At 60.5% G+C, this 25,835-nt stretch overlaps 1 protein-coding gene across 4 annotated transcripts in view; it reads right to left on the reverse strand.

Moving 5' to 3' along the window:
* The window catches only part of CPLX2 (complexin 2), a 72,634-nt gene that overhangs the window by 16,551 nt on the left and 30,248 nt on the right, over positions 1 to 25,835 (reverse strand). The window contains exon 1 of one of the 4 annotated variants that reach the window (XM_073355177.2): positions 4,521 to 4,609. The exons of the other annotated variants lie outside the window; for them this stretch is intronic. The gene's annotated coding sequence lies outside the window, so the exon portion shown is untranslated. Of the gene's footprint in view, positions 1 to 4,520; positions 4,610 to 25,835 lie in introns of those variants that run through there. 4 annotated transcript variants of the gene reach the window in all.

The following is a 25,835-nucleotide window of genomic DNA, read 5'->3' on the forward strand; positions in this document are numbered from 1 at the left end:
CCTGCTTCTGGGAGTGAGTGGAGCAGGTGGGGATTGGCACCCAGAGGGCCGTGCGAATGAAATGGATTCAGACGGTGAGCCACCTCAGCATGGCTTAAACCGGTCAGTTACAAACGGCTCACATCTCTAGTGGAGACGCAGCCTGGGTTTATATTAGAGCTTGCTTCCCAAGCCAGGCACCTGCCAGCAGAGCACGGCTGCCTTAGATCCCCTGCACCTGTATCATCATTCACTAGCGTCAGTCCTGGCCTGTCGCTGCTGGAGGGCAGGGGGAGACCCCCGTCAACCACATTGCTTCAAACACAAACACAGGTCAGCCACTACAAACCGCAGCAAGCCCCGTGTCGAGGGGATGAGGGTCCTGCTGCTCCCGGGAAAGCAGGCAGCCTCCCCACTCAATTGATTTTAGCCCTGCCTCATATGAATTAGCCACTGTAAGTTCTTGATAATTAAGTTCATTTTTGCAAGGCAGAGAACGCTTCTCGGGCGAGGTCGTGGCAGTTAATGGCTCGTTAGCAGGATTCAGGCAGGCTCTCAACTCAGCACTTAGCACCAGCCTGTCCCTCCCCACCAGGCCGGGCTGGGCCCGGCTGCTGACGGAGCATTTGTAGTCAATTTGCATCCTCCCCTCCCCTTTGATTTAATGCTTTGATACAGCATCATCATCAGGAAGACGATTCCTTTTGCGAGCACTGCGGCTAATATCTGGGAGAGTGGCTCTCCCCCCTCACGTCTCATGCCACCCCCCCCAGGCGAACCCGGCCTTCTGGGTGTGGAATCGGGGATCAGAAAATTAACTAGCATAATTTGGGGGTGGGATGGGGCACCTGGGAGGGCTGTTCTCCGTAAAGCCCACACATGGGGGGACAGGGACAGGACGCCAGCTCCCTGGGGGAAGCAGGAGGTTCTGAACGAACGAGGTTTGGATAAGTGAGGCTGTTGGCAAGTCGCCACAGAGTCACAAGGAAGAGAAATCTTAGCAATAATCATAAATAACAGAATCACAGCTGCTAGAGAGGGGAAAGACCTATGACATCACCCAGGCAGTCTCCCTGCCAATGCAGGATTGATTTGGGCTCGCCATTTCCTGGAATAGGGTCCAATCTAGGTGTAAAACCCCCAGGCAATCGGACACCTGCCACGGCCCCCAGGAAACGATTCTGTTGCCTAACCCAGCGCTGCCAGTCACCGTGCCAGCAGCACCCGCCTGCGGAGAATGGGACGGTGGCGTATTTATATAGTGCTGTGAACTCAGCCAGCCCTGCCCCTGCCCCCCTGTCAGCACTGTGCCATGTGGGGGGCCGGGCAGGGAAGAGGTTTCAGACAAACACGGATTTTTCCACACAAGCTGCAGCTCCTCGCTGATTGCAAGGCCAGAAGGGATCCCTGTGATTGTCTAGTCTGACCTCCTGCATAACACAGGACAAAGACCTGCCGCAGGCTAATTCCTAGAGCAGAGCAGTTAGAAAAACCTCCCCTCTGGATTTAACGATGTTAAGTGATGGAGGATCCACCAGGACCCTGGGGAAGTTCTTCCACTGATTCATCACCCTCACAATTAAAAAGTTACACCTTATTTCCAGTCTGGTGCATGCAGCCCCTAGTCTGGGATCAGAGCCAGCCCAGAACAATCCCAGCAAGCACACCCATCCACTCAGCCTGGACTGTGTCCCCGACCTTTCCCGAACCCTGAGGGCTCTGCCCACTCCCTGGGCTCACAGAGTCACCTTGCGCCTGGACCGGCTGTTGCAGGACCTTGGGGCTTGGAGGGAACCTGGCTCTGGAGCCTCAGTGTATCACAAGGGGAGCAGGGTGCGGGGCAGGAGCTGGATTGCAGGGGCGACCCACAGCCTCCAGGCTGTCCCTTCTAGCTCTGGGCCCCTTGGGGAGCCCCTGACCCCCCCCATTGCTCCTGCAGAAAAAAGTCACCAAGGAAGACTCTGCTCAGCCCAGTCAGGGCCTGCATCACTGCTCCAGGCCCGAGGTGGTGGGGATGGGCATGGCCATGTTCTCCCTATGGCCAGTGCCCAGCTGGAGTTGGCCACAGGGACTTCCCATGGAGCAGTGTGGCAGGAGAGCCTGGGGCCTGGAGTGCAGGGTGGGCACTGAGCTCTGAGACACAGACAGCCCCCAGTGTAACAGGATCATGATGGTCTCATAGAGCCCCTCCCCTCTCCCCCCCGCACGACAGGGCACCTGCTCCACCTGATTGTCTCCCTTGTTCGCAGCTACTGAGGGTGAGGAGTTGTGAGCCCACAAGGCTGGACAGATCTGGAGAGATGGACACGCTGTCCAGCCCCACCAGGGCCCCTTCCCAGCACTGCCCCAGGAACAGGTCTCACGCCGATTCTGGCTGGCGTCTGTGTGTGTGAAGGGAGGCACAGGCGAGGTGCCCGGGGTGTACAATGTACCGCGGGGTGTACATGCCGTGTCGGTGGGTGGGCGAGGTGCCCGGGGTCTACAATGTGCCCTGGGGTGTACGTGCCGTGTCGGGGGTGGGCGAGGTGCCCGGGGTCTACAATGTGCCGTGGGGTGTATGTGCCGTGTCGGGGGTGGGCGAGGTGCCCGGGGTGTACAATGTGCCGTGGGGTGTACGTGCCGTGTCGGCGGGTGGGCGAGGTGCCCGGGGTGTACAATGTGCCGTGGGGTGTACGTGCCGTGTCAGGGGTGGGCGAGGTGCCCGGGGTCTACAATGTGTCCTGGGGTGTACGTGCCGTGTCGGGGGTGGGCGAGGTGCCCGGGGTCTACAATGTGCCGTGGGGTGTACGTGCCGTGTCGGGGGTGGGCGAGGTGCCCAGGGTGTACAATGTGCCCTGGGGTGTACGTGCCGTGTCGCGGGGTGGACGAGGTGCCCGGGGTGTACAATGTGCCGTGGGGTGTACGTGTCGTGTCGTGGGGTGGGCGAGGTGCTCGGGGTCTACAATGTGCCGTGGGGTGTACGTGCCGTGTCGGGGGTGGGCGAGGTGCCCGGGGTGTACAATGTGCCGCGGGGTGTACGTGCCGTGTCAGGGGGTGGGCGAGGTGCCCGGGGTCTACAATGTGCCCTGGGGTGTACGTGCCGTGTTGGGGGTGGGCGAGGTGCCCGGGGTGTACAATGTGCCGTGGGGTGTACGTGCTGTGTCGGGGGTGGGCGAGGTGCCCGGGGTCTACAATGTGCCCTGGGGTGTACGTGCCGTGTCGGGGGATGTGCCCGGAGCGCCCGGCCATGGCCAGGGGCAGGCAAGCGGCAGGCGGGGGGAGCCCTGAGCCGCCCAGGGAGGGACGCATTAGCGGGGCAGAGGGTCCAGCAGGCAGCCCGCCCCCCTCCCCCAGCGGTTTTCTTGTGATTCTGGCACATGCAGAGGACAGGAGACCCCCAAGGCAAATGCCGCCTGGCGCAGCGGGTCTGCAGCCCGGAGCCCCAGCTCCCCTCGCCGCTCCGGGGTGCAAACACAGGTGTGTGTGAGGCGGAGCTAGCGGGGACGCAGCCCAGCCCAGGACAGGCTGTGCCCAGCTGCCCCCCGCGCCGCGGAGCTGGGGCGTCCTTCTGCCGGGGCTCGGCCGCGGGCAGCTACTGGGGAACGTGTCCCGGATCTGTCTCCAGCCCGGGCAGGCGGGCTGGGCTGTGCGGGGCTCCGGGCACTGGGAGCTGAGCCCGGCTGGCTGCAGGGAGAGGGGGCGGGTCGCCAGCCCAGGATGGGGGCTCCCCGAGGGGCTCTGCAGCTCCCTAGTTCTGGCTGAGCCCCGCGTGCCCTGTCCCAGCCCCGCACCCGCAGGGAGGCACGTTCCCCGGCTCGGCCCCCAGTGCCTCGCGTGTGTCCCGGCCGCTGGCCGCAGCCGCGAGGGGACGGTGAGGGGCCGGCGTCGCTTCCCTGCTGTAGTGGGCAGGGGCCGGAGCAGCGCCGCGGGGACACACAGCGGGAGTTGCACGGGCGCAGCCTGGCCCGGAGTAACCCGGGTGCGCCAGGCGGGCGAGCGGCTAGGGGGATCAGTGGGATCCCGGACTCACTTTACCATTAGCCCGGGGCGCTGCCGGCGGGTCCATGTGCCCGGAGGCAGCGCCCAGCGCCGTGCACAACCCAGCAGGGCACGCAGGGACCCCGGCACCCCCACCCCCACCACCGGGGGCACCTGCCGGGCCGAGGAGCCCCGCACCGGCCGCTCGGCTCCTGCCTGAGCCCGAGCCCGGACAGACGAGGCCCCCGGGGCAGCCTCTGGCTTTGCGGGGAGGAGGGAAGGGGGAGGATCGGAGCGCCCCGGTTGGCTCCCCCCGCGCCGGGACGCGAACCTGCGCTTCCTCTGCGCAAAAGTTCCTTCTCCTGCCAGCAGCGACCGGCGGGCGGGTGCGGGGGGCTGCGGGACGCGCCTGGCGTCTCGCCCCGCGGACCCGGAGCCCTGGATGGGGCCGTCCCCATGCGCCCCCATCTTCCAGCAGGCCCGGGGCGGGTGCGCTGCGCGCCCAGACCCATGCGCCCGGGCCGCGGTGCCAAGCCCCGTCCCCTCCCGCTCCCGCTCCGGGGCTGCCCGCGGGACCCACTCACCCGGGACGCTCCAGCAGCCCGTGGCCGGCGGGGAGTGAGCGCTCCCCAGCCCTGCGCGCAGAGCCCGCCTCCCTCCTCTCCGCAGCCTGCCGGTGCCTCCCCCCAGCCCCTGACGCGCCTGCCTCTCTCCTCCCCGAGCGAGTGGGCAGCTGCCGGCTCCCCCCGCCATCTCGGGGCGCCTCTGCCCAGCCCCGGGGCCGGCTCGCTCCGCTGCGCCCCGCCTGCCAGCGGCCCCAGCGCGGCCACGGGGCCGCCCGGGGGCAGGGGGCTGGAGCCCTAGGGGGCTGCTCCGTCCTCAGCACCCTGGTTAGCGCCCTGCCTGCCCGCCAGCCGGGTCATCCGGCGCCTGCTGGTAGCCAGGGGGGCCCCGCGCCCTTCTCCAGCGGCCAGCCAGAGCCCTGACCACCGCGGTGGGGGCCGGGGCTGGATCTTGCGCGGCCTCCGGCCGGCGGGGCTGCAGGATGGAAGGGGCGGGGAGGGGTCTGACTGCTCCAGCTCAGACTTGGTGAATCCGGAGTAACTCCACGGAAGTCACCGCTGGGGTGACAGCAGGATCGGGACCAGCCGGTTTCCCCGTTTTAGCGCTGACCCCGGCGCAGCGCCCTGTAAACACGAGGGAGAGACACACATAGCAGCCGGGTAATTATTCTGGGCTGCCGGTTTGGAGAGCGGGTCTGGCTCCCTTCTCTTCCGCTCCAAACCGAAGCAGACAACCCCCTCCCCGCCCCCCAGCCCATGAATTAACCGTCCCCCCCTCCTTTCACTTGGCCTTTCCCCTTTTCTTTTCCATTTCCAGCTCTGCTGATCCCACTGAGAACACACAGCTGGAGTTTACACGGCAAGCCGGCCTCACACCCGACCCCGCAGAGAGTCCGGACAAGGGCAGATCCACGGTCTGTACTTAGAAATGATTTATAGTCAATATCCCCGCCTTTGCTGCGTGTTTGCTAGCGGAACTAAGTAAGGGCTGGCTGGGAGGCCCCTACCTCTGCCCCTGTAATGAGCCCTGGCTGGGCCTGAGAGCTCATCGGGGAAGCTAATGACAGCGGTTTGTGCGCCGGTCTGAGAAAAAACAACGTGGAAAGAATTAAAATGTCAAAGGATGCAAATTTGTTGACAAGTGGGGATTTCCTTTACACTCCCGGCTGTGTCTCCATCTGCCAATTAAGGTGCTATCCTCCAAAGAGATCAAACGCTTCCGGACGCAGCCAAGGTGAGGGGGGGACCTGTGCCCTGGTATCAAAGAGCAAGCAAGTGGGCCCTGCAAGCCAGGGGCCCGGTGGCGCAAGGCCTGGCCGTGGGCGTAGCTGTGTTTCCATTTCCATAGCCAGGCATGTGGGCGCCTCCACACCTGTGCCTGTCCCTTGGGGGCACGTCTCTGTGCACGGGCCTGTATCCTGGGGGGTGTGGGCATGTCTCTGTGTGTCCGTGTGACGAAGCGGGACTGTTCTTAATATTCCCTCCGAATAGTGTGGGGGTGCCTCAGTTTCCCCTAGGCAGTTCTTAAGTCTCTAGGGGGTGGGGTAAGGGTGCATGATCATTGCAGAGCCCTAGAGGGCAGGTGTGTGCAGGGGTCTGGACACAGAGAATGGCCAACACCCTGTTTCCTGGCAACTGATGGCCTGGGCCCTTCCCCCCCCCTGCAAGGTGAAGACTGAAGGGTTGGAGAACAAAGGAATCCGGTGACCTCCTGGCCCGGGAAAGGAACAAAGCCCAGAGGAGGAGGGGCTGGAGGGAGTTTCAGTTGGGGCTGGCTGGGACATGGAGTGAAGGGCAGACGGGGTTATCTGGCTCACTGCCCTGCAAAATGCACCCGGCTGAGGGGTCCTGTTCTCTGCACCTACAAGCTCTGTGTTAGACCATATTCCTGTCATCTAATAGACCTTCCGTGTTACTGGCTGGCTGAGAGTCACGTCTGACTGCAGAGTTGGGGGGCAGGACCCCCTGGCTCTCCCAGGAGCCCCGCCTGGGCGGGCTCGCTGGGGGAAGCGCACGGAGGGGCAGAGGAGGCTGAATGCTCCGAGGTCAGGCCCAGGAAGGTGGAAGCCGGGTGAGCTGTGTGTCCTGCAGACAGGCTGCTCCCAGAGAGGAGACTGCCCCAGAGTCCTGCCTGGCTTCCTGGGGAGCAGCTCCCGAGCATCGCCCGGGGACCCCGTGACAGTCCGCGTGCCCAGGGTTAGAACGCATGGCTCCCCGTGTGCATCTGTGCATATTGGCAGGCATCTGTATGTGCGTGCAGGCCCAGCCGTGTGCGTGTGTGTTTGTTCCCTGCTACGATAATAACTTCACATGCTTTTTTCAAACCCCAGGGACCCAGACTTGCAAAACGGGCATGAACGTTTATCCGCTCAAGCACCGCATCTGCTCACCCGCCCTTTGTCATGACTGAGGGTAATGGGGGGAAACAGATATTTCACTCCCCCGTGAAAAAACGTCCGGACTCAGCAAGTGGGTGACCAGAGCCCGGCAGTCACCTTTCCCGGAGTTCCCAGGGTGGGGTAGCGAAGGGCTGTATGGACACTCTGTGGTGTCTCCTCTTTGATACCCTCTTGGGAAGTGCTTCTTCTGTGACACTTCCCTTCCCCTCCCTGCCTCCCCGGGTGGAAGTGACCTACCCACGCTTGCTCTGGAATCCACACACAACGTAGAGTCGGAACTGTCTTTGTTCAGCGTTAACAACACAGTCGTGAAGGACAGAGCAGAGTTCACCTAGGAACTCTTCCCCTGGCTTGGCTGTCCCTGGGGCTCCTCGCTCAGCACTGCTCAGCCCACACCCAACATCCTCTTTCTGAGCCACCTGCCTCACTGACCCCACAGAGCCCTTATGATCAATTATGATCAGACCAGGGCCTTGTCGTGCTAGGTGCCTCACAAACGCGCCATGGGGAGAGAATTCCCTCCCAGCGGAGTTTCCTTCAGTGGGGTCAACCCTGAAGACACTGGTGGCCTGTCACACGCTCTGACACACCCAGAGCACACCCCGATCGAGGCCAGTTACACCACACTACCACGTACACCTGGTTTCCTCCCCTTGTTAGGTCACTGGAGACTCTGCGGGGACCTGCTCCCCCTTTTTCCAGGCTGCATTTGGCCCTTGCAGCGCGCCTGCTACTCATCATTTCACCTCTTAGAGGAGGCGAACAGAGGTGTGGACCCCCTCCCCCACCACGGGGTCTGGCTTGGTGCAGCAGCTCTACGTCTGTGTCCCAGCAGCGGGTCCCAGGTCACTGTAGGGATCTAAACTGCACCTGCTCCCGTGCAGCGGCCCCCTCGCTCCCAGCAAGCCAGGCCAACCCCCCTCCCTCACTGCAACACCACAGACATGCTGCCACGCTTGGCTAGACACACTGCTCACAACCCACTGCCTCCTCACCCTGCCAGCCAGGCGTGGCAGCATGCACGTGCCCATGGCTAGCGTGAGGACCAGAGGTGCCCAGCCCAGGACCAGTGGCAGGGGATGAGGGTGAGGGAGGAAGGGCTGACGCAGTTACTCGGTACCCCGTGCGGGCCGCAGGATGGCTGGAGGAGGGTAAGTCTGCCAGGCCTTTTGCTCAGCTCCCGATGCCCACAGCAGTCACACGAGCAACAGCTCAGTGCAAGCGTCTCCCCCAAGGGGCACCCAGGAAACCCCAGGCGAGGGCTGGAGCTGTACCCGCCGGAGCTATTGGAAATAGCCGGAGCTATTGGAAAAGTGGGGGAGGGACTTCATGAGGTGCCACCTCCGAGCCTCACTGAGCCGGGGCTAAGTACCTGGGCTCCCAGCACAGCCCGGCTGACCAGTCGGAAAGCGTCAGCGTAATGAAGGCTCAGGTCCTGTGAACGAGTGAATGCGGGGAGGGATCCCAGCTTTGCTGCTTCCTCTCCCTCCTCTGTCCCAGCCACGGGCTCCTCCTGCCGATTGCTTTGCCCGGGGAAGATGCCGGGGCGAGCTGGAGGCCAGTCGCCCAGGGCAGGAGGGAGCAGGGAGTGTTACCTTGCCTGTTGCTGCAGTGCTCTCCAGGGCAGGGGCTGTGCCCAGGACCCAGGCCAACGGGGCCCCGACCCACCATCCTCTGGTACAGAAAGCCACTGCCTGTGGGGACTTTCAGGCCCCATGAGGCCACTTGGCCAGGTGGCTCAAGTGAAGACAGAGCATGGCATGCTGGGACCTGCAGTTTCTGCCAGCTAGCTGTGGCCCGCAGAAGCATAGCAAGCTGCCAACAGAGCCCTTGGCTGGCCAAAGCCCAGTTTGCCTCTGATCTACTTGCGCCATTGAGACGGCTCGAGCTGGTACAATTTTAACCCCAGAGGACGGACAGGGCGCCCGCTGGAGGGAACATTTCTAAGCCGTGCTCAGCCAGCCAGAACCACGAACGCACAGGGAGAGTTGCGACGAAACAGTGGATTTACGCATATCACGAGAAGCAATGACCTTCGAGGCATCAAAACCGACTGAAGAGTAGTAGACCACCAGGCCCTGGTAGGAGAGGTGCTGAAATGCCGAGGAAGGGCTGTGAATGACATGGCACATTGTACAGAATGGTCTAGGAAAGGGAGATCTGTCCTGAGGAGCAGAGAAGAGGAGTTATCTGCAAAATCCCCGCAAAGTGGGACCAGGTTATTTGTGACAATTGCAGAGGCGGGACACTCCTGTCTACTTGGAAAAGGGTTCTACATTAGCATTTGAATCGGATGAAAAGTGCTTTTGATAAAGTTCCTAGGGAAGAACAGGCTGGATTTTGATTTGGTAGGTCGTGTTCAGACCGGAATTTTGCCTGGAGGAGGCTTATTGAGACAGGCTCAGAACACAAGCAGGAGATAGTTTTTAACTTCCTTGACTCTACGAACGCGTGCACTAGTGTCTGCAGAGAGGCCCCGTGGAAGATCCTGGGGCGCTCTGGGATTCCAGAACAGACTGTTCACCAGCGCAGGGGCTGAAGAGTGACCATTTCAGGAGTCGTTTGGCAACCATCCGTTGGCCTGTTCCTGCCCGGCGGACGAGTCACTGCCTCAAGTTTTTGTTTCAGCCCAAATGCTTCTAAAAGGAGCAAAGTTCCCACCTTTGGGCTTGTTGGTGCATGAAGGGCGATCTTAGTGACGGGACACGAGGGTGATGGGCGCACGAGAAACTTCTGCAATCGAGCGAGAGCTGCAGGAGCATTTTTCCCCCCGGTGCTCGGCAGCAGGCACAGACCCCAGTGCTTTTTCCCAGGGCTTGGGATTGTGGGGGCTTGAGTGACTCGACACACGTGTGCAAGGTGTGTCCCTGTGTACATACAGCTGTGTGCAGTGGCAAACACCCCTCCCCCAGTACATGTGCATGGGAGGCTTGGCAGGCCTAGGCCACGACCTGGCCTCTGGCCTGCACCTTCCAGGAGCTGACCTCTGGGGCTCTCTTTTCAGCAAACGGCCTGAGTTGGTTCCGAGTGTGTTTTTCATTCAGGTGTACAAGAGTCCTTCACACCCAGCTCCAGACCTTTAGGGGCCCAAAGTCTGAAGGTCTCCGGGCTGGAGCATCAGGCTTGGACAGCTTTTAAGGATGAGCTTCCTGGCCGATTGCTGACCTGTCCGGCAGACAGCCCGGCCTGCTGTCCTGTCAGGGGAGTCCCTAAACTCGACGCTAGTGGGCCGCATTCATCCCTGCGGTCCACAGAACGAGGCCAGGGAGGGATCCGGTGCCGGGCCCCGGACGGCTGCAGAGCAGAGAGCTGCCTGCCAGCAGAGACTGCCTGTCTGGTTTTCTGGGTTCAGTGCCCTGTGCCGGGGTGACGGCCCCTCGGGGGCCAGCAGCGTCTGCCCCATGAAGCAGTTTCATTAGAAACACACAGAATAAATACCATTAAGTAAATTCAGATGCTGAACTAATTCCAGCTGCCAGGCCTCCTGAGGAGCATAACGGCTAATTGACTCTGGCGGAGGACGCCCCCTCCCCAGCTCCGTTCTGCCCCGTGCCATGCGTGGTGCTCGCCAGGCAGTGGTGCAGCGCTCAGGCCCAGCTGGGCGGTGCCCCTGGGGCTAGCCCCATTATTTAACGGGCCATGAGCGCGCTGCAGGTGCCAGCTGCATGCTTTAGTGAGGCGCCACGGGGCTGCCAAGAGAGAATGCAATCGCTTTATTACTGCCCGGGTGCCGTAGCACGGTGTCTCCCACAGGCAGAGCAAAGCCAGGGAGCGAAGCGTGACGTGGAATGAGGGGCGATGCCCCTCCTCCCCCCACAAGCGCTCCCCCGGCGGGGGTTTCGGAAGGAGCACGGAGTTTAAGGTTAAAAACCTTCTTTTCCTAGCACATGGGGGGACCCCTCAACAGCGACCCACTCCAACGGTGGCACCCCATGCTTGTAACCCATCCCTCCAATCACGGTGCTCGGGTGACCCCGCCTGCCCGCCCAGCCCTGGAGCTGTCCTGCCTAGGCAGATGTCAGGGCCTGGCTCTGCAGGGCTACTGCCGTTTACCCAGCCCACGTCTCACCGCACCCAGCCCCATGGCTCTGTGCTCTCCCGCTGGTTCCAAGGCAAGACTGTGGTCCACACACTGAATAATCGAAATACCAACATCCACTGGCTCCAAGCCCTGAGCCGCACCAAGGTGCCAGTCAGCCTGGGAGGGTGCTGAGCCCACTCAGCCGTATGCCAGTTACAGCCCCATGCCGCTGAGCCAGTAGCAGCTTCTCACTGTTACATGCCCAGAGAGATTGCAAGGTGCCAGGGACCCCAGTGCACCAAGGCAGCTACGCATCTATCTTCTCCTCCAGCTCTGCTGGCTCCACGCTGTCCCACTGCCTGGCAGAAACAAGCAACGGGCGTAGGGCATTTGTCTCGGACTGCGCAGGAAAGGCAGGGATGTGCCGGTGGGAAGGGCGCCCAGAGAGTGCCCCGCGGATGGCCGTGCTCCACAGTGACTGTGGCTGGAAGGACACAGCCTGAGTCTGGGGGGCAGAGGAGGGGGCAGCCCCAAGGGGTGGAGTTCGGCTGCTTCCACCTGGAGGAGTCCGAGGAGAAGCCCTGGGACGTTTCACTCCAATGCAGCGGCCGGCAGAATGGACAAGCTCCGCGGGAAAGCCCAGGAGAGATGCCCCAGGGCTTCCGGTGTCCAGGGCCAGGGCTGCAGCCTCCTTCCCGCATGCACCCAGCGTAACAGCAGATCCCCTATGCCTCTGTGCCCTGCCCCCCAGCTCTGCCCTGCCCCCTCATGCCTCTGTGCCCTGCCCCCTGGCTCTACATCCTACCCCCCAGCTCTGCCCTGCTCTTGGCTCTACCCTGCCCTGCCCCCCAGCTCTGCCCTGCCCCCTCATGCCCCCGGGGCCGTGCCCTGCAGTCAGGCGGGGGTTTCCCTCTCCCCCTTGGAGCATGGGAGCTACAGAGCACCGTCACGTGTTCTAAAGGTGCTAAAAACTGGGCCGTGCCTCACTCTGTGCCCAGGCACCCTTCTGCGCACTAGCGTGAGCGACACAGGCCTCCGGCGGGGGAAGGGAGCCCTCCCCGCGGCACTGCTGGCCAGGGGGAAGCTGCCAGCCTGGCCTGCACGGGAGCAGCCACCGTCACACCAGGTGGCACCTGTGCTCTCTGGTTTCGGGGCCTGAGCCGCCCTGCCCCGGGTTAGGGGGCCCGGCCCGCCCCTTTGCCCAGGGATTCCAAACGGCCCCCAGGGGATTCTGGCGCCTTCCTCTGTGCAGAGCGGCCTGTGGCTTCCCCCAGGGCAGCAGCGCCACCCCCACCTGGTGCTTTCCCCACCCCCTGGGGCAGGCAGCCCGTCTCCCCAGCAGGGGGCGCCCCGGCACGGCCAGGCAGCTCCCCCCCCCCGGGGCAGGCAGCCCGTCTCCCCAGCAGGGGGCGCCCCGGCACGGCCAGGCAGCCCCCCACCCCGTGTCACAGCCACGCTGCCAAGGGCTGCGCCGGGGGCCAGGCTTCCTGGCTATGATGATTATTGTTGTTCTCTCCACTCGGCTGCTTGTTGGGTGGGAAATTACAGGCCTCTTCTCATCTGGTGCAGCAGAGACGCTGCGAGGCTCCCTTCCCGCACCAACCGCTTCCTTCCCCTTCTCCCCGGGGGGCCAACGAGCGGGGAGGGGACAGACACCCCCTAACTTACCGGCTGTGAGGTGGTGCAGAGCTTCAAAGGCAGGGCCAGCCCCATGCAGCACAGTCCCCTCCACCCCCCCAGGCTGCCGCTGCTGGCACCATTCCCAGCTACCTGCCTTTCTGCTGAAAAATGCACTTTGCTCACCCCGCTTCCCCCCCCCCCCGCCATGCAGGGATCTCAGCGATGGGCAGACAGGCATGGGCACCTCCCTGTCCCCTCCCCCCAGACGTGGAGAGATATCACCATCCCCATTTTACAAATGAAGAAACGGAGGCACGAGGGAGGAGGGATTTTTTCTCAAGGTCATGCAGTGAGGAGTCAGTGGTAGGGCAGGTAACAAGACCCAGGAGTCCTGACCCCCAGTCCACTGCCCTGAGCAGTAGGTCGAGCCTCCTTCCAGGGCCAGGCGTAGAGCCGGAGAGTCCTGGTCCCCCGTTCTCTGGTGATGAGTAACGGCTCCCCCTCCCTGAAGGCCCTTGCCAGTGGGGTCCCGCGGAGATCCAGACTCTCCTTACTTCCCCTCAATAGCTACCCGAGACCACTGCGGGGAGAGGGAGACACCACAGGCTTGGCTGCCAGGGCACGCACCCATCTCAGTCTCAACCAACCCAACCACTGGCCTGACCAAATGCCAGGCGGCCGGCAGGAGAGCAGCTCCTGGAGGGAGAGCAGCTGGCGCCCACTGAACCCAGCCAAGACAAAGCCGTGCTGGTCGGAGAGGGGGCATGCGCGTTTCTGCCTTCCATCAGGGCTCACGGCCCCGGTCATCAGGTGGCACGAAGCCGCGGGGGCCCGCTGGACTCCTCGCTAAGCTTGGATGACCAGGCTGCATCAGTTTCCAAAAATGTCTTTCGCCTCTAGCTCGCCAGGGAGGGTCATCCCTTCCTCCTGGGTGAGCATGTGGCCACAGGGATCCCTGCACTCCTCTAAGAGTGGGCAGAGCCCAAATGGAGGATGGAGCGCGAGAGCGGGGGACAAAGCTGCCTCTCCCCGGGGAGCCGGCTGGGGGACGATCTTCCAGCTGCGGCCAGGGGAACCCAGAAGCTGGCCAGCTTCAGGAAATGTTGCAAAAACCTTCCCCTTTGGAAATGCCTTTCTACCATGGATAACAGTGGCGCTAGGAACCCCCCTTTGAATCCTACACCCCGCTCACCCCCCCAAAACAAAACACCAACCAGCCAACTGAAAAAACCCAACAACCCTAGCCCAAGCTGACAAGGGAGATGTGCCAGAGACTCCAGGAAGTCCACTAGGTTACTGATTGTACATGGAAGGCCCGCAGATACCATGGGGGTGGGAGCAACATAAAGCCCCAAGACAGATGGCTCGAGTGTCCCCTCCCCACCGCTCACTCTACTCTCCTGGCAGCTTGGCGTTCCCTTAGATTCCCTGTGTTTCTGGTTGCCAGACGCTGATAGCCACCCCCAACACCTTTCCGGAACCAGCTTGTTTGCTTCCTTTACACGGCACTGCCAGCAGAGGGAGCTCATGAGTGCCATGCACTGTTTTTGTGTAGGTCCCGCACAAATGTATTGTTCTCAGCAATGGCAGCCCTTCTGGCTGAGGGGGGAAATTCAGGTCTGTTGTGAGTGGGAGAACGGGAGGAAAGGGGGTCAAGGAACCCCCTGCCCCTGTGTACCCACACTGGATCAGAGCGGATCTGGGAGCCAGTGCTCCCACAGGTAATAGCCGGGGGCTGGTCTAGTGCATTAGGTGGCCCTCCATGGCCCAAGTCGGACAGGGGTATGGCTAAGTCCCTTCGGAAGCACATGGCTGGAGGAGCGCCACTGTCTCCAGGTGACCCCCCCACACTTCCTCCCAGCATGGTCAGCATTAGGCCAGGCTCTGTTTAGAGTCTAGGTGGGGTTTGCTTCAACCCCCTCCTGATTCTTCAGGGCTGAAAGGAGAAAACTGTCCAGTTTGGTCTGGGCACAGAGCCTGCCTGGGGCTGAAGGGTACCTGGCTAGAAGTTACCTCGACAATGGCTCCAATTAGCAGCCGCCACTGATTGCCATCCCCGCTCCCTGCTGCAGCCAGTGTTCTGTTCCTGTTTTAATTCTAATCAGCAGGAGAAATGGATTTAAAAGAAGGGGCCATTTAATCGGCATGTAGCAGCTGTGTGCACGCCAGCTGGAGAGGGGCCTCCGCAACATCGGCAGGTAGCTCCTGAAAGCCACCTGCCTTTGCTGGGCAGATGTGCATGGGGCCGCCTTTGTGCTGCTGTGTGGTGAGGGCTTTGTGTGTGCGCACGCCTCTCCCACGTGTGCACGCCTCTCCCACACGTGTGCGCACGCCTCTCCCACACGTGTGCACGCCTCTCCCTGCGTGTGCACACGCCTCTCCCACACGTGTGCACGCCTCTCCCTGCGTGTGCACACGCCTCTCCCACACGTGTGCACACGCCTCTCCCACACGTGTGCACGCCTCTCCTGTACGTGTGTGTGCGCACACCTCTCCCACACGTGTGCACACGCCTCTCCCACACGTGTGCACACACCTCTCCCACGCGTGTGCACGCCTCTCCTGTACGTGTGTGTGCGCACACCTCTCCCACACGTGTGCACGCCTCTCCCTGGGTGTGTGTGTGCCTACGCCTCTCCTTGCATGTGTGAGCGAGTGTGCTCACACCTCTCCCGCATGCGCGTGTCTGACAAGGCTACAGCCGACTAACCTGGGGTGGTTGGAGGAAGCTGGAATTCAGCCCCGGCTCCGTAATGGGGTGGGGGGAGAGAGCAGCAGCTCAGCCTGCGAGACGGGATAAGGGCCAAGGGGGCTGGAGCAGAGGGTGGCAGGGGCACCCAGCCCATAGACCCCGTGCTCCGTGGCTCCCCCCACCCCGCCCGGCTGCCCAGTGGGAGCCACCCCCAGGGCCCAGCCCCAGGCAACCTATAGGGCTCGGCAGCCTGAGGCAGCCCGGCTCTTCCTGTGCCCCTGGGGCTGGCTCCTGCTGCCAGATCCTTTCAGCACAAAGCTGCCCCGCCCACCCTTTCACCTCAAACGGATCCATCTCCGGACCCCTCCCTGGTCCTGGGGGCTCCTCCCCCGCGCTGCCTGCCCCCCCGCTGCCTGCTGGCTTCTCGCTCACGTGCTGCTCACCATTCGCCGTGCTGACACTTAGCAACTGAACGAGGCGTTGGCTTGCCTGCCTGTGCTTCCTCCATGCGGTGCCCAGGGCGGCAGGGCGGGGCGCAGGCTGCAGAGCTAAGGGCCCCCCAGGAGGGACCGGCCGTGCCCCCAGAGAGCCCCAGGCTCAGCTCTGCACAGGAGCAGGGCAGAGCCCACGGATGGGTCCCTCCGGGGCCAGCCAGAGCAGGGAAGTCACGGCCCGGCCTTCAGCTGCCCCCAAGAGCAGCTGGGTTATTCCCAGCAGACGCTCGGACACTCGCCCGTGACCCGGGCACTCCCACCTACGAGTGCACACACAGGTGTGCTCCCAGCCCCCTGCTCGCAGAGTCTCCTACCCCCTGGGCACACCCCAGCCCCTTGCACTGCACTCTGCTGCTCCCCAGCGGCTCCCGCTCCTGCTGCGAGCTTGGCCCCCGCGTGACCAGCACATCGCTTCCTGGGACACGGGGCGCAGACAGCTGGTTAAGTCAGTGCTGATCCGGTCCCAGCACTTATGGGGCTCCAAAGGCAGAGGCAGGGAACCGAGGTGTGAGTGCTCGGGGGGCAGAGGAGGGCTCCAGCAGCCAGCACTCCAGGAGTGGCGGGGTAAGTGGGGGTGCAGGGTGTTGCAGGGGCCTCAGCTGGAAAAGGAGCCAGGAGGGGAGCGATGAGGCTTTGCCATTCATCGCCCTGGGCTCAGCACTAAGGACTCGTTGGCTGAGGATGGATGGGAGCCCCACATCCCGGCACTGGGCAAGGAGAGCGACAAGGCAGGTTGGGTGGCTGGATGAAGGAAGAGTCAAGCATTTTGGTTTCTTCATTCCCCCCTCACCTGGCATACACCTGTCCGCTGCCCCCCTTTGCCTGGCATATATGTGAATGGCAGCCCCTTCCTGAGCCCCTGCCTGGAGTACACCTGTCTGCCACTTCCCTTCCCCCGCCTGGCATACACCTGCCTGCCATCCCCTTCCTGACCCCCTGCCTGCAATACACCTCTCTGCCAGCTCCCCTTCCCCCGCCTGGCATACACCTGCCTGCCAGCCCCTTCCTGAGCCCCTGCCTGGAATACACCTGTCTGCCAGCTCCCTTGCCCTGGCCTCTCCCCCCTGCCACCCGAGCATCATGCTCTGGAGCATGAATCTGCAGGCCCAGGCTGAGCCCCGATACCCAACGCATTTGGGGGACCTCCCCCGCAGGGCACCCTGCTGCCTAGGGGCAATGCCCTGACCAGGAGATCAGCATGAGGGGACAATGGGGACGACTCCTGGTCCCAGCTACCCACAACCGCTGCCCAGCATCGGGCAGAACCTACCCAGGAAGGCAATGGCTGGGATTGCCAGCAGCACAGCACAGGCCGGTGTGATCACTGGATCTCTTGGGATCCTCTGGACCGTTCTGCTCCAAGGCCAGGGCAGGACCCGGAGCACGAGCCAATCCCACGTCCTCTGCACAGCACAGCTTGCTCCTCCTGGCACCCAACCCAGAACACACCTCCCCGGGGAGCCTTCCCTGATGCCACGGGGCGCGGGGCTGAGCTGGCTCCAGGGGCGTCTGCAATGGACTCTGAAACAAGTCCCCTTGCTGAGCCCCTGGAGACTTGATGGCAGAGCATGCCAAGGGCCCTTTCCATCCCCTCCAAGGCAAGTCACAGTGTGGAGGGAGCAGGATTGGTGCTGTGACACCCTGTCTCTGCCAGCAGCCGGGGCGGGCTGGGGGCGGCTGGCACCAGCCCTCTTCACAGCTCCCTTCCTACTTCCCAGGCCAGACGAACGGCGCCTTCTCCTCCATGCACGAAGAAGCAGATGAAGTCAGATGCCAACATGCACAGCCTCTGCCCCTCACCCTGCACAGCAGCTGCCTTCCCTCGCCAGACGGCCCAGGGACTGTGTCCTGTAGCATGCCCAGATGCACCATGCCCCTGATAACCTACACCCTGGCTGCACCAGCAGCCTCTGCCTCGTCTCCAGCCTGCACGGCCTCATGCACGGCCTCATGCACGGCCCCGTCACTGACTCATCAGCGCTGCTCCGCTGGCCATTCAGGAGCTTTCCCAGAGAAAGAGCTAACGGGCACGAAGGCGTCTATATGCTCCGGGGCTGAGGGCTTGGTCAGCAGTGTCGGGCACTTACTTGGCTGGGCTGCTGACCCTCCCATGCACAGGTGCTCAGGGGCGCTGGAGCCTGTAAGCACCCAAATCACCTAGGCCAAGCACGCCTGGAAAGTCACCTGCAACGTACTACCTCCCCCGTTTCCCCTCTTTTCAATGCCACAGCTTCTCTAGGAACACGAGGGCTGCATCTCAGCCGCTCTGCAGAGGCGCGGGACATAGGGGTGCAGGGGTGCTGCAGCCCACACCAGGTTTTATATGGGGCTGCCGGCCCCGCGCCCTGGGCTCCAGTCCCTGGCTTGGGTCTCAGGGGCTGGCCCTGCACCCCAGCTGCTGGCTCTGCACCTGGATCTTTGCTCCTGGCCCTCTGCCTGGGGCTCCGTGGCCACTGGTCCTGCGCCCCGCACTCCGCTCCCCAACCCTGCATGTGGGGCTCGGGACCTGGCCGCTGGCCCCACACCCCTGCTGCTGGTCCTGTGCCCCGGGCCCGTGCCGAGAGCCCCACCCCCAGCCCCTGGACTCGCTCCAGAGAGCTGCTGCGAGAAGGCAGCCTGAAGGTCCAGTCTTGGAGTGGGCAGGAGGGGGAGTCACCTTTGTGAAAAAGTGGGGTCCTTTGGGGTCTGGCACACTGAAGGGGTTACTCCTGGGAGCCTGTTTAAAGGCCAGGGCCTTGCACAGACCCTGTAGATCCTCCGCAGAGCAGCACGACTCTCAGGAACTTCGCCCTCAACCTGCCTCCAGCGAGCGGAGCGGGGCCCTGGTATGAAGACACGTCCCTGTGTGTGCACGAGCCAGGAGAGGCCCGTCCAGTGTGACAGCCAGGCAGAAAGCGCAGCTTGCCAGGCCTCCGCAGAGAGCTCCCAATTTGGAGCAAGAGCCTGGTTTGCTTTGCTGGCCCCAGATTGGAAAAGAGAGAACAGACTCACCCCTCCCCCACCTCCTGGCAAACACGCCAAGCCCCAGGTCTCTGGTGTCTTGTCCTGGTGCCCTCAGGGGAAGGCAGGGGCTGGTGAGAGTGAGCTGCGATACCCCCAGGGCACGGGTCCTTCATTTCATCTGCCAAACTGCTCAAAGGACAGGAACAGGTGGGCTCAAAACTGGGTGACGGACCCAGGAGGGTGTTTCTGCTTTTGATCCCCCTCTTTATTGCTCAGAATACTACTCCCCCACCCCCGACTCCCCCCAAAATACACCACAAAGTGCTTCATCTGTTGGAATGGGAGGCCAAACCATGCCCAGCCCTTGTGAAAGCGATAGCGAGCCAGGACTAGTGCACCAGTACGCTCCCCCGGAGTCACGTGGTGCTCTCAAGACTCGTACCACCCCAGGGTGATGAACACCTACCCGGGCGGCCGGTAGGTCACCCTGCCTGGTAATTGGGCTGGGCCCTGCCTTAGCCGCTCCCAGCGTCGGTCCTGACCTTTCACTGGGAAGCAAAGAACTTCTTTCTGCCATCGCAACATTCGTTGGGCCAGATCCTCAGCCGGCGTAACCCGGCAGTTCTGTTAAGTGGAACGACAGTGATTGATGCCCAATGGGGAACCTGGCCCTTGCTTTCCATTTTCTCATAGTCTGCCTCCAGATCTGGTCGTCGGTGCATCCCAGGTGTGACATCTTGAGTCCCTGGAGACTTTCCCTGGCCGTCACAGCTTTAGGGAGTACGTAGGTATTTGGCAATGTCAAGCACTTTACGTCCTCCCCATACTTTACATCCTCCCCTCTGTGTGCACACAGGGTTGGCACTAGGGTGTCTTACGTACATTACCATGTTCTCCGTATAGACATGGGGCCAGATCCAAAGCCACTGAAATCACTGGGTTTGTCTACTGACTTCACTGGGCTTTGGGTCAGGTCCCCAGAACTAAGGGACAGATTCACTGGCTAGTCACTCGACTCTAGCTCTACAAAGTAATGTGAACCTGGTCCAGTGAGGGCAGTAACTGCGCTCCCCGAGCAGCAATCTGCCCACCAGCTCACTAACGGGAATGAAATGACTCCAGCAACCTACTGTTAGAAAAACAGCTTCCAGGTCTGTTCTAGCCACTCTTTGTAATGGGTGCCAGGCTGCTTTAGGGCTTCGTCCTTTCCCATTTGGCAAACACCGAGAGCTTCAAATGGGGTCCCGTCCCGTGGAAAAAAACACTAGGTGATTGTGTAATGAAAGACTCTCACAATGCATACGCACCGGGGGGCGTGTGGGTTCAGATTGCACAGGGAACTTTAATGGTGGCATTTCCTAACTTCTGAGTGCTTGACTTTGTAAACTTAATCTTTTAATTTGTTTTTTTGCATATTTTACACAAAACGTTATAGATTCTAGCCCTCGTGGATGGAAAGAAAAACTTGAAAAGGTGACCCAAGGGTAACTGATGCCTACCATGGCCTGAAACAACAGCTCCAGAAGGTGGAAAAAGCTACATTCATCTTAACTCTGAAACAAACTACCACCCAAACGGGGGAGGAGATACAGTGTGGGTCAGGCCCAATGGGAACCCCAAGAATGCTTTAATTCAGCCCTACTTGTATGGACTAGGGACCCAAACCCAGCAGCACTGAACTAGTGAACCATGAATGGGAAGTGAAATTGGCTGTAAACAGGATGTGAAACTGACCAGTCCAAGTTCCATGTTCCTAAGATAAGTGAAGTGTAAAGCACAAACAAACTGCCCGGGGGGTGAAAAGTATGAATGGATTTTCATCTTCTTGCTTGTTTAATGAGCTGAGGGGTCCTCAGAAAGCCAGAAGAGGAACTGAGAGGATTGAGGATTTTTCTCTTGACATTGTCCCTTTAACTTTTATGTTCTGCCAGAATATTTGTCCCTGCCAGGAGCATTGCTGAGGAGTCAGAGAAACTCCAGGGGCTAGAATGTGCATTGAACCCATCAAAGCCAAGGGGTCGCCATGGCTATACATCAGGAGTCAGTGCCAGGTGGGGAGGGGGAATCTCCTATGTCAGAGCCAGGTGGGGAGGGGGGAATCTTGGCCAAATTTGTAACAATTCCAGGGAAACTAATGGAGTTACACCATTGTCCCTATGTGTTTATATAGAGCCTACACAATTAAATTCAATTCACTAAATTGGGGCTCAAGGTTTTAAAAAACATATTAACATTTTCTGGCCAGGGGTGAGCGGCTTGTCAAGAGTGGAACTTGGAGGACCTTCCTCATCAGCCTGCCATGACTTTAATGTGAGGCCCGTTCAGGCTCTGAAATCCAGACGCTCCTCCCCTGGGTGGACAAGCAGGATGGGGCTCAAAGCTAGCAGCCCACAGCACAGACCAGGCTGGGCCAGCAGAGAGAACAGCCCTTGACCTCCCCGGCTAACGTTACACTTGAGCGTGTGTGGATGCAGGAGGGAGAAACCATGAGACACAAACGTCCTGCTGACTACAAATTAAACTCAAGGCTCTTTTATGCCTTTCCGGAGCTTATCGGAGCATTTTAAGGCTCCAGCAGTGTTCTCAGAAGGTATTAACGTGATTGCTTTCAGCGCACACAATTAGGGTTCTGCTGGGCTTTGACAACAGCAGCAGCTCCCCCGCTCCATGGTGGCACCTTCGTACAGCAGCCACGTGGAGGAGCTTTTACAGGAGCTTTAATTATTGCAGGGCAGAGGTGACAGGGAAAGCAAGGGGCAGTGTTGCTTACGGGGCGGAGCGTGAGAGGCTGCAAACTCCTGAGTGCCCTGGCTTTGCCACCGACTCTGGGTGACCACAGGCAAGAGGGTGCCTAGCCAGCTCCAGCGTGCCAGGGGGGAGAGAGGGGCACGGGGAGCATGCCCATCTCTTGTGCACTTGTCCAGGGCCCAGGCATCATGCCCCACCACAGCTCCTAGACCTAGAGAAATTCAGGGAGGAGAGGTCCATCAGTGGCTATTAGCCAGGATGGGCAGAGATGGTGTCCCTAGCCTCTGTTAGCCAGAAGCTGGGAGTGGGCGGCAGGGGCTGGATCACTTGGCGATGACCTGGTCTGTTCATTCCCTCTGGGGCACCTGGCATTGGCCACTGTCGGAAGACAGGATACGGGGCTAGATGGACCTTTGGTCTGACCCAGCCTGGCCGCTCTTATGCTGCACAAGGCAAGTGTCACTGCCAGGGAAGGCCTCTCCAGAGGGTGTGGGGAAGGCACTTTTCCCAGCATGCCCAGATCCGTCAGGACGCAGAAGAGAGTGCTGATGCAAAGGGCTCCCTGAAGAATCCTCAGGCCTGCTTCAAGCACAAGCCCTCAGGAACAGGGCCCCTGTGTACCCCCCCAAAAGGGGGTCACCTTTTCCCAGGTTCTTGCCAAGCTGGGTGAGGGCAACAGCCTCTTTGCAGGGGACCGGGCACCTCCCTTAGCCCAGCGGCCGCATGCGCACAACGGTTCTGCTCTCACCTCAGCTGTGCGGCCCCTTGCTCCAGGCTGGCTCCTGCCTTCCCAGGGGAGGGGCTGACGCTGATGAGGAGGCTTTGCAGCCGGGCTGGTTCAGATCCAAGGTATCGGGCCAACGACAGGGGCTGTTTGCAAACCCTGCATCTGGACACTAATCCCTCCCCCCTTCCTCCAGACGGAAGGTTGTTCAGATCTGGCCAGTGTGGAGGTGGCGGCTTAGGACTCATCTCCAGGTTGAGAGAAATCCAGGATCCTGAGCAGCTGCACAGACTTGCCTGCCCTCAGGACCGGAATTTTTACCCTGTGCCACATGGCATGGCACCTTCTGGTGGACCCTGCAGGTATCTCCTGGGAAGCCGGTGAGAGAGACAGACAGGCTGGAGGGGTTGCTCAGACGCTGAATTCAGTTTCACCCCTTATGCTGATGTCAGGAGGGATTTTCAAAAGCATCCAGGTTAGGAGCCCAAACCCCAGGGAAAGTCAGTGGGAAAGTCCTGTGCTCCTAACTCATCTAGGAGCTTTGGAAAATCTCCCCTGTAACTCTTAAATACAAACATCTTGCTGGTTCTGGTCTAGGTAGCTCCATGGCAGGGAGGTCTTTGTCTCCCCCAAGCTCCCGTGCTGCCTCACTATTGCCCCCGCCACCTCAAACCCCAGCAGGGACAATCCCGAGCTCCTAAACTCTCCCTGATTCTTCAGGCCACTTGGATGCTGGTGGACAGTGTTCTGTTAGAGCTGCCATAAAGCGAAGGCATCCCGCAGCCAGAGCGGGGACTTTGGGTTCACTCCAGCTGCAGGGGGAGGGAGACGCAGACCCACTGACTGGCACTCGTCCCCGACATGGTGTTAAGCAGATTTCATGACAATAGAACAGTGAATTTCAAAGCTGCTCCAGAGCCCAGCTGGACCTGGACAAGCCAGATTTAGCCTTGGCGTCCTCCCTTGGCAACTGATTTGTTTTTCAGTGTGCTGGTTCCTCGGGGTATTTTTTAATAGACTCAAATGGTGCTGACAAGGTGCATGAAACAGGCTAAACCAGAGAACAATCTGGTGAGTTTTGGAGCGAACCCAACAGCAGCAAAACAAAACAAAACCCGCCATGCAAAACAAACAGCAAAACCCAACATCAAACCGCCCCCCATGCTGACTAGCTGGAGAATAGCGAGAAGAGTTGTCCCAGAACAACGGGCCCTTTGAAAGCCATTTCCCGGTCTCTGCTGCAGGAATACACCTGACGCCTCGGCCTGGCCCGAGTCCATTTCATGCAGGCTTCCGAGCACAGCTCTCCTCCCAAGGTCCCGCACCCTGGGAGATCTGGACGGCTTTTAACCGCTGAAAGCTCTAAAAGCTGCTGTTTACTGGGGACTGCAACAAACGGGGAGAGCTCATTCTCAGCTCAGGAGAGAGGGGTTAGAAAGGCGTCCTTTAATCAAAGGGGGAGAAATCAGTTCAGGCAAATCTGGATTTGCCAGTTTATCTTTCCCCAATAGGACACTGCCCCCACGGATCAGGGCTGGGCTGGTACCTGCAGACACCAGTGCTGAGCTGAAGCCAGGGCAGGAGAAGATGGATGTGCTCCCCCCTGCCTGGCCCAAATTCAATCACGGTGACCATCTCTGGGATCTGTTGAGTCACCCTTTGAAGAGCATGGAGAGGAGTCCATGGGGCTGAAAATGCATTCCCGGGAGAGGGTCCTCCCGAGCCGCTCAGCTTCTGGAGTGGGTGATTGTCAGTAAAAGCCTCTGGAATAGTCTCCAGAGTATCTGACCCAGGGCAGCCCGGCACTCTGCAGGGACTCTGTTCTGCTGATGACAAAGGCAGGAGCGGGACCAGCTCAAACGCCTCGGGGGTGGGCGACTTTAGACTGAACCTGGCTACCTATTCCTGCTGTCCATCTACCCCTCCAGCATCCTAGTTCACGCTCTGCCGTGTGGTGGGGAGAGCCCGGGACACACTCAGTGACGTGATGGGGCCCAGGGGGGCCCTCCGAGCCTGTCCAGGACAGAAATACACAGGTTACAAGGGGCCAAATCCCCACCTGCTGTAAATTGGTGCCAATTTACACACGGAGTTCACAGCAGCGGGGAATTTGACCCCAGACCTTTTCTAATTTGGGACAACAATTGTCTTCAGCAGCAGTTTCCCGGAGTAACAGATCTTGAAAGAGACAGTGTCAATTACATTACAACTGACACTGCCTGCTAGCATCAGCGGCCTTCGAGTCCCTGTTGGGCCAGGTGCCGCACAGACAGCTAGTGAGGGACAGTCCTGGCCCCACACAGACATGGCAGAAGGAGGCTGGGAGGGAAAACAGAGGCAGAGAGGGAAACTGATTTTCCCCCGCTCATGCAGCCAGTTTGTGGGACAGCCAGGACTAGGCCAGGTCCCCTGCCAGCCCAGTGCCCTACCCCGGGCCTGGAGACACTGAGAAACGTTTTCACACTTGGGGGTGGGAGAGGAGAGTCATGAGAAAATGGCCTGCTGGGAATCGAACCAGCCCCAGCACTGCCCCTGCGGCTCCAGGGCCCTGCACAAGAGCCAGGGAGTGAAAGTGACTCACCGGGCTTTGCCCACCAAACTGATCAAACTGCAGGATGCAAACCCACAGCAGAAGCAGGGAAAAGCAAGGGAGGCTGCGAGCGGCTTGGCGCTAACGATCCGAGGGGTTATTAATAACACAGCCATGGGAGTTATTTTCAAGTAGGTTTTTCATCTTGACAGTGTTGCTTTGAAGGGAGCCCGTTTCTAAGTGCAAACCATTAGCATACGGTGGGCAGCTCAGACACCGGATCCCTTTTATTTCGGCAAAAGCATCAGGAAGAAAAACAAAGGTTCTGCTGGCAGATAAAAGGGCTGTTTCCCCCCTTCCCCTTTCTCCAGTTCTGCCACAAAGGGCATGGCGCCCGGAGAGTGCCACGGCAGGAACACGTGAGCACAGAGCCGATACCCTCCCCAGTGCCACTTGGGGGTCGTTGGATGGTCGTTGCTAATATCAGTGGAGGTTGGAAGACTAAATAAATCTCTTTCCTCTGGGTGTAAACTGGGCAGGAGGGTCCCGGGACCCACCAACGCACCCTCCTGGAGCACAGCTACCCCCTGCACTGTGTGGGGCGGGGGGGGGGAACAAGGGCCCCCACCCTGCTTGCAGCTGTGGGGATCCTGCCAGTGGGTTTCTGCTGATCCGTGGGGCAGGTGAGAGCACAGCCTGAGTACAAGGGAGGGGTGGCTGAAGCACTGGGCTGGGACTCAGCAGATCTGGATCGGTTCCCAGCTGGTGACACAGACTCCCTCTATGACCTTAGACTAGTCACTTCACCCCTCCGTGCCTCAGTTTCCCCATTTGTAAAGTGGGGCGAATGATACTTCTATATCTCCCGGGGCTGGGTGCCAGGCGCTCAGACACTGGAGGCCACAAAAAACCCAATGCACAAAATAAAGGGCTCGCCCCATCCAGTATCGTGCAGAGGGGCAAATACGCAGGTAGATAAGGCGGCAGGGTGGGGATAGGGCCAAGGACCTGATCTTCTGAGCCATTCACCCTCAGGAGAGTCCAACCCCCAGGCCCCAGCTCCCTGCTGGAGGGCAGCACTTTCCATGACTGTTCCGGGGAGGATGGGGAATTGACAGCCACGTTCCCCGTCATTGTCTTAAATTAGAGAAAAGAGTTGGGGCCA

Source organism: Lepidochelys kempii, chromosome 8, assembly GCF_965140285.1.
Source record: "Lepidochelys kempii isolate rLepKem1 chromosome 8, rLepKem1.hap1, whole genome shotgun sequence".
Classification (NCBI taxonomy): domain Eukaryota; kingdom Metazoa; phylum Chordata; order Testudines; family Cheloniidae; genus Lepidochelys; species Lepidochelys kempii.